Source organism: Homalodisca vitripennis, chromosome 8 (assembly GCF_021130785.1).
Source record: "Homalodisca vitripennis isolate AUS2020 chromosome 8, UT_GWSS_2.1, whole genome shotgun sequence".
Lineage (NCBI taxonomy): Eukaryota > Metazoa > Arthropoda > Insecta > Hemiptera > Cicadellidae > Homalodisca > Homalodisca vitripennis.
Genome location: NC_060214.1, coordinates 90,255,001 through 90,263,992, shown reverse-complemented (window position 1 = coordinate 90,263,992; position 8,992 = coordinate 90,255,001). Strand labels below are relative to the sequence as shown.

At 32.0% G+C, this 8,992-nt stretch overlaps 1 pseudogene; it reads left to right on the top strand.

The window, feature by feature from the left end:
- The first annotated feature begins 7,903 nt into the window (after nt 1-7,903).
- Nucleotides 7,904-8,992, top strand: part of LOC124367734 — a 17,176-nt pseudogene continuing 16,087 nt past the window's right edge.

Below are 8,992 nucleotides of genomic sequence, written 5' to 3'. Positions count from 1 at the left end.
ATTTTAATTTTAAAAAATTCACAGCTTTAAAAAGCTTCTATACAAAATTACAAAAGGGTTTTGAATCAATTCCACTGAAAAATCATAAGGTGAATGATCAATTGTAATCAGATAATGAAGTTAACGCAAAACTTTTTGGTTGATGTGTGGTTCAATACATTACTAGCCTGAAAGGGGATCAGAGAGCAGATGGGGGCGTTCGTTTGATAAGCCCTGTTGTTTTTATAGTTTATATAGTTATTTCGTCTTGTCAAAACAAGTTGATTGATCTGAAGCACGGTGCCCTCTCAAAAAAAAAAAATTATTTGTGTTAAAGTTTTTTGCCCCCAGGTTTAATTCCAATTATAATTTATTCCTGTGGAAAGCGATACAGGGTAAATGTAATTAAATATCTCATTGAAAAACTTTGCATTTTTTTCACGAATTTTTAAGAAGCCTGACTTTTTTTTTTTTCATCATAAATAATGTTTTAATAAATCATAATTTATAAAAGTTAATTCAAAAGGTTTTGATTTCTTTTCATTTAGTAACAGTTCCATATTATTTGAACGTTCAAAGGGTTTCACACGAGGAGCTGGACTATGAGTATATGTTGTCATCTGTTTTTTAAAAGTAAAATTTCATTACAATCGGGTAAATAGTTTTTCTGTGACAGCAAAGGAAAAAGCAAAGGCCTTCCCCGTTTATAATATTATTAAGATAAAACATAATTTTTAACCCCTTTTTCACTTTTCACAATGTTGCATACAATTAATAATGAATAAATATTCCTAGCGTTATCCTATATCAGTAAAGGTAGAAGAATTGGGGGCCAATGTAATTGGACCGATAAATTTTTTGATCAGGGAATATTGTTCTATAAATTAATTTTAAAAATTGTAGCTCCCGCTATTCATTTCCTTGATTGCGGGTTTTAAAAAATTTTTAAAAAAATTTAAATTTTTCGCGAAATTGGGGCTGAGCACTTTAAAAAATTGAATTTTCACCGCCCTTTAATTTGTTGTATCCCAATATCATCAAATACTTTGGGTATTAATGTGTTTATTCCCAAAAATATTTCTTCTATTTTTAGAAATGTTTTATTTGAAAATTTTTTTGTTCAAAAAAAATTAAAAATTTAAATATACATATAGCATGGATCTTCAAACTTAAATGTTTAAATATTAAGAAAAAGAAATACAAAAGACTCTTGTTACTATTTACCCTGCATTTTACTTAAAATCGGGTGTATATGAAATTTTTTTGTTAATTAAAAGCATTACATGGAAGAACTAAAGCAACTATAATGCAGCTTTTTGGAACACTGCCATCATCTCAGGGGAAAGGGGTTTTTGTCAAAATAAAAGTGGGTAAAATAGTTTTCTACTATTCTATATATGCTGTGTACTAAAAATACAGTCCTTAAGAAATTTGTGTATATTATTTTCTACGTTTGTTTAAGGGAATGGGGAATTTGAATATCTAAGGTATTTCGAGTATATAAAATCCTAGATTGAGAGGTTTTTTATTTTTACATTGTCGGTGAATTAAATTTTAAAACTAACAACGAAAATTAACTTTTGTATTTTGATGTTACAGACGCTTGTATAACCTACCCTTCCCCAAAATTCAGGAAGGAATTTTTTTCTGGCAATAAAAAAAAAATTAAAAAAATACCGACCTCAGTTAATAGTTAAGATTTTAAATTTTAATTTTAAATTGTGTTGCTATTAAAACAAATGCTTAATTCTAGTATAATATTAATCAAAGTTCGTATATATGTACAATTTGTAAAACCAGTAAAAAGCATTTTCATTATGAGTTCTTTCCCTTGGAGTGACCCACCCCTAAAGTAATTAACTGTAACTCTTTAATTGTATACCTTCTTCTTGAAATTTTATTATTTTAACTATTTTCTTTTATTTATAAATAGGGGGAATTTAAAATTTTTAACGTACTCGTACTTTGAACAGTCGAATAAATCAAAATTGATATTTTGCAAGAACACATAATAAAAAACCCCAAAATTTTTTAATAATTGAATCGGGTTTATTGAATGGACTCGAGGAAGGGAAAAAAAGTAGCAGATTTACAAACAGCTTTTCAAGGATTTTTCCCGTCACAAATTAGCAAAAAAGGTACAAATATTTTAAATGAAGGGGAAAAAATATAAAAAATTGATTTTTCATAAAAAAATTGTTCATTAAAATAATTTTAACAACTTCTAATTCAAGGTGACAATAAAAGAAACAAACCACTATCTTCTGCCAAAACCTTCAGTCAAGATCACGATGAAAAAAACCCCCAAACGAGTCAGGGAAAAATTGTTACATTATTTAAATCCAGATTGATTATTTTTTTTTATTTTTATTTCCCTTTCAAATAGTTTTAACATTATAGAAAAAAATTATTTTGTTACTGAAATTGTTGTTTAAGTCTTTTTACTAACAAACTTTATAATGTAAAGGAGTTTTAATTCATTCAATTCACCTTATTTATCATCAAAACCCTATACAAAATTTCATTAAAACATTAAAACTTCTCTTTTATAGATGTCTGATAACTCTAAAAACCCTTTCCCTTCTTTATCTCATTAAAACCCTTTAAAAATTTACCGTTCTTCTTACTACAGATAAAATAGACGGAAGGGTTTTGCACCAGCATTGAGACATCTGTCCTGATTGGCATTACCCTTTTTAAAATTTAATTACCGTTATTTACCCGAGATTTTTTTGCACGTTTCTTTTAATAAAAGGCTAAAATTAACTTAAATGAATTTAACTTACACAATGAAATTCATCAGAAAATATTTGGGGGAAATAATAATTATTATGAGGAGAAAAACATTTTTGTATTTTAAAAAACTAAATTTAAAATACATTTATCAATAAAAATTTTCTTTGTGAAAAATAGATATTTAAATTTTTAAAAATTTAATTTTCACTTTTTCTAATAATTTGTAAATAATTTTCTTTTTTTTCAATTATTTCTAAAAAAATATCTCTTCAATTTGTAATATATTTGTTCTTTTTCGTTTACATGATTAAATTTAACTGTGGGGTATACATAAAATATTTTTAAAAATCAAAAAAAGGGGTTTTTTCAGTAGCCTATATTTATAGTCTTCGCAAATTTGGGGGCAAAACCGAGGTTTAAGATTTAGTAAAAAAACGGGGAATAAAATTTTTGAATGAAGAAAAAAAATAAAAAGATATAAACTAAAATTTGCCACGCAGATATATTTAATTAAACAGAGTTTTGTTTAAAAAGGGGAAAAGAATTCTTTATTCTCTATATTAGACCTTCCTAGTAACCCCAAGTAGTTATCAGGAATTAAAGGTGAAACTTTTTGATACAGAGACAAAGCCAAACAAACTGGAAACATCGATGAAAATTTTCAGTTTGCTGGCTCACAGTTTTTAGGCCTTTACATACGGGCCCGTTCCATTTATTTTTCTCGACATGATTTGGAGAATAAGGCCGACGCGCTGTTTCATCTCTTCTATGTATTGAAAAGTAGGGGTAGCACACAAACAGCCCCAGGATTTGATACTTCCCGTTTTAGACTAGATAGGGAGAATGTGCTAGCGCACAAACAGCACCATCAAAGATGTTATATTTTTCTCGTTGGACTAGATAGGGGAAAGTAGACTAGCGCACGAACACAACCATAGGGGTTTTTGAATCTTTCGTTTGGGGGCTAGATAGGGAGAATGTAGATAGCGCCCAAACCACCCTCAGGGTGTTGATATCTTCTGTTGGACTAAAGGGAGAATGTAGACACGCACGAACAGCACCATCAGAGTTTATATTTCTCATGGGGGGGGGGGGGGGTGGGGGGGGGGGGGGGTGGGGGGGGGGGGGGGTGGGGGGGGGGGGGGGTGGGGGGGGGGGGGGGTGGGGGGGGGGGGGGGTGGGAATGTCAACTTATATTAAATTAAATACAAATAGCGAAAATGATTACAATTAGATAGTAACATAGACACATAGAGCATAAAAACAATATTTTCTATTCTATATAAATATAAATAATATTTTTTATATTATTTATATAATATATATTTAATATAATAATAAATGTATATATAAATATAAATAGAATATTTTTATTCTATTGTAATAAAATAATGGAAACAAAGCCGATAGAAAGATTTGATTTCAGCTCACTCTTGTGTTGGTTTCCCCAAACTCACAGTCGTAGTTTCCGGTTTCTGTCTGTAGCGCCAATTTCAAATTCTGTAATACGAAATTGATTCTACTTAAAAACATTTCTTTACTTGCAGTTGTTTTGCTCCAATATAAGACATCATTAGGTGTTAAAACTTTTAATTGTTCATGTTCCGGTGTACAGCCAAATAAGTGAACCGCAGCGTTTTATATATTGGAATCCAAAACTGAAGTGATGCATTTCTCTAAGCTGAGTAAATATGTAAGCTGTTGATTTTATTTATTAAACTTTTGTATGATTAATAATTGTAAAACTATGTAGATTTATAACTCAATATATAAACAAGAAACTCCAAACATGTAAGTAGTTTGTGGCGGTCAGCCTGGGCTTAAAAAATGCCCGCCACGGGAAACTTGTACTTCTGATGAATATAGTATGGTAGGCTGGCGTTCCTGCAGGGTTGAGACGTGAACGAGTCAAAAAAAAACCTGTGCTAATAGACAAACCCGGTGGTCCTTCTAACCGTAAGTATTTGAGATATGTATATTATTGTAAGATTTATAAGACTATAATTTCTCGCAACTGGTAAAAATCAAGATGAACTAAATTATTTTTATTTTTTTAAACTTGGGGTTTGAGGGATGGGCAGGCGGTTTCGAATCGGTGATGGGAGGTATATTGCCATATTTTGTAAATTGACATTATTATTTAATTGGCATATCTTTTATTTTGAATTCTTTTTAAATTCGAAATTTAATTTAAGCAATCAAGGTTGGCTGGAGCACAAAATGTTTGAACATAACGGTATTACTTTATTATTTAATGAAGGTGGTAAATTGTTAACATAAATTATGATAAAGTATTAAACCTGTAAAACTTAACTATATCTAATAATATTGCATGGTTACCGTATCAAAAGCTTTTGATGTATAAAAAAACTTGCCTATGACTATTTTATTATTGCCTAAAACCATGTGTACAATTATTTATGAATTTTACAACAGCCTTTATTGTTCCTCTCTAAGTCTGAAACCAAATTGACTATACGATAACAGTCAGTGGTTGTAATTAAGTGTGTGGGGGCCCCTGGCTAGAACTTCAAATGGCGCCCTCTAAAGAACCCCCCAGAAAGCAAAGAAGAGAGATTGATATTTTCCACTGTTCAAAAGGAAAATGTGAAGAACGTTTCTCTGCAAAAAATACAAATAAACATATGTAGGCAATATTATTATTTTACACAGAAAGTTAAGAGAGAATGAAACTACTTTACAGCCCAGAATCAAAGTTGTTATGAAGGATTAAGAAACAGAAACACACATTTTACTACAGAAATTCATTATATTTTTACAAAGTGTATTTCAAAATACATTGAGTTACTAGGAATACCTATATGAAATTTAACGTAACAGTATTATTAAGCTCAGTTAATCTACTAAAATGCCACTTTCCTAGCTTTGATTTCCGCAAAAATTATCAATTAATTCCTCTAAGTTAAGTTTCGCTACCTCTTCGTGAGTTCAATCGATAAAATGGCTAAAATTGAACAAACGTTTGCTGTCCCATGGACGACCTTAAATAATTCTTGATGAGCTTTATTTTACTGAAGCTTCACTTACATAGAGGCCAACCGTAAAAGGAAAGTAATTTCTAACTGCCTTATAACACAAAATAAGTTTCATAAAACATGGTTCATTACGAACCATAAGCATGAGCACATATTTATATTACAGAACACATGACTGACCTTCATTGATGTACGACCGTGCACTTCCCCTTGTTCCATAGTCCATATGAACTGGTAACTGTGACTTTTGTAAGGCCCGAGGGCATTGTAACTGTGAATGCAGCTTCGGCAAGCGTTCTGGCGAACTGACTACAAACATCATAGGTGGGTGGGGGGAGGGGCACTCCGTCCGCGTAGGTGGCGGCGGCTTTTCTGAATTTGCGCTCCCCTTGCTCTTGCACCCCTGGCGGGGGCCACTCCAACCGATTCCTAGGTACACTACTGACAACAGTACATTATTTTTGAGTAGTTAATAATTTATCCATTAATTATTACCTCATACACCTTTTCAATAATTGGAATTTAGCGACTGGTCTATAATCCTTGTAAACTGTTCTTGTATTTTTTTAAACAATGAAATGATCTTAACTAGCTTTAGGCATCTTGGAAAAATCCCATTATCAATACTAATATTCATTACATAATCTAACAGTTCAGCAATATAAGGTGCAGCTAGTTTAAAAACTTTGAATTAAAACCATAAACATCCAAACATGAACTTATTATTAGTGAATTTATACAGTTCATACACTTGTTCAACGCCTACATTAACAATATAGGCTAAAATTCAGTATTAGACATTCTACAACTTAGCTTATTTAACTTTAAGTTGTAAGTTACTAGACATAAGCTAACTAAGACAATGATACGACCACTCACACACTATCTATAAAAAAATGATTGAAACCCACTTAGTAGTTAAATTATTTACAACTTCTGTGCCACTAGGTTTGTCATTAGCAAAATTTGAATTAATGATAAACCACATCAATTTAAGATTTATTGTTAGCAAATGCAACTATCTCACTATTAAAACAAAGTTTGTAAAACTTAAATTAAATATATAAAATTCCCTAAAACCCCCGTCCATACAAAGACAAATATTTTTCTTTAAAGATCTCTGAGGTCCGAATTATACCAGCAGGGAATATGCAATTATCACTAATCTCTTTAACATATCTATTTGGAATAGCAGTATCTAGAATCTTTTAAAGTTTATTTAAAAAGTAGAACGAACTTTTCATCAATACTACCTAAGTTTTAGCCAGTTATTAATTAAGAAAAATGAAATGAAATGAATTTATTTTATCAACAGGCCTGATAATGTTAAATTTATGTTGGTGCTTTTTTTAGAAATCCAAAGGTAACATAGTTTTTAATTCCTTACCAAGCCCTCCTTGACAATACAATTATAGCATTGACCTTACAAATTTACCAAGTGATGTTTTTTTATCGGTTGTTTTAAAATGTAAACAGATAATAATTTACATCCTGCACTATTTGTTATGTATTGGAAACTATAGGGAATTTAGGAATAAAATGTTGATTCTGTTATGAACAATCGAGAGACTAAATCAAGTTTTTAACTGTTGAACTCGGCACTTCAGTAGTGCTATGTAAATACGCCGCAAAGGATTTTCGAAGGACGTGCTCCTTCCCCACGTTACTGGTCTGCCAGATTCGTGTACTGAGCGTCCAAATTTACATATTTGTGCCTCAAGACCTAATCAAAAAGTGAATGATCGGACTGAGCGCCCAAATCTGCATGTTCAGGTTCCGAACAGTATGCAGCATGTATCATAAAACGTAGAGTAAATGAGTTTGTGTAATTTGAGTAAATAAGATACGTGTAATAAAAAAAAATCTGTAGACAATATACAATAATGTATAATTTATATTCACGGTATATACATATTTTTATACATAATATTTCTCATACTGATCTTAAAAATAGATTGTTTTATGTTAGAATTCAGGAAGACCTGTAAAGGTTAGTCAACCATCCTGAAGGAAAGGTTGAGGAGTTTTACAGCGTACCCGTGTCTTCCAATAGATCTGTCCGGCCCAGAGAAAACTGGAGAGAAGTTTTGTTTGCCAGTTGTACGATTGCAGTGCCGCCGTCCCTGTATGCGTTATCGGGACGGCTGTGGATGAGTCATATGTTTCACGCGCCAGTCTGCTATTTCAGTGTTCTCTGGCTGGGTGCCAGCAGCTGGTGTGTCTCAAGGTCGAGGTTGAGACGCGCAGTGGAGTGAATATTTTTGGCAGTGTCTTGTGCCCATTAGAGTCTTGCGCAATATTCTCTTAGACTTCCTTCACAAGGTGTGTATAGCTTTCCATTTCATGTTTGTTTACTAGCCCTTCAAATGAAATAAGCTATATTCTCTTAGACTTCCTTCACAAGGTGTGTATAGCTTTCCATTCATGTTTGTTTAATGGTCCTTCAAATTAGATAAGCAGTTTCCAATTCTACTTTGGTAAGATACAGCTGTGAACAAGTAAACTTCTTCAAGCGGCATCACCAGCTTTGGCTCACAAAGTTCTTTTCGTTTCGTAGAACGTTTATGGACTCTGTTTTGTTAAATCAATAATTTATTAGTATATGTTTTTCTTTTATAATAATTTGCACACTTACCACGTACAACTTATTTTGACCTTCAAGGAGACAGGGGCGTATACAGCAGCATTCAGCTCCCTGGGGCTCCGTTGATGGGGTGTTTTGATAAATTCAGAGGTTAGCTGGATTTATGGGTAGGTTGAAAGAGGCGATTATTTAATCTGGAGGTTAGGTTTTCCAGGAGAAGGTTAGCCAGCCAAAGCGTATATGTTAATCAGAGGTCTTCGGATAAGAGGAATTACTTCAACACTTTAGTGCCACAGGCATTTTTTAAGTTGTGCTCTACCAGTGCCAAGCATTTATTACAAGTGTGTACCTGTCAGTACCAGAGGGTTTCTATCCCTTTTTGAAATATGTCGGCAAATAATTTGTACCTCTTATTTGTTACACAAATTTAATGACTTATTTGTGTACCTTATATCATTACATTACGGTGTTTATTTACTAAATACGTATTTCTTGCTTGGTAGAATGTTTGTTGTAAAATTAAATTCCAGAGGAAACTAATACTTCGCTGTTAATAGCCGTGTGGCACATAATTTTATTCAGAATTAAATTTTTCTGCAAGTTTCTTTGTAAAAATGTGGGTCTTCAATGCCTATTTAACAAAATAATTGTCCGTTAAACCTTAAAAAAGTGTTTTCCAAAATTATTTTTATTTCTG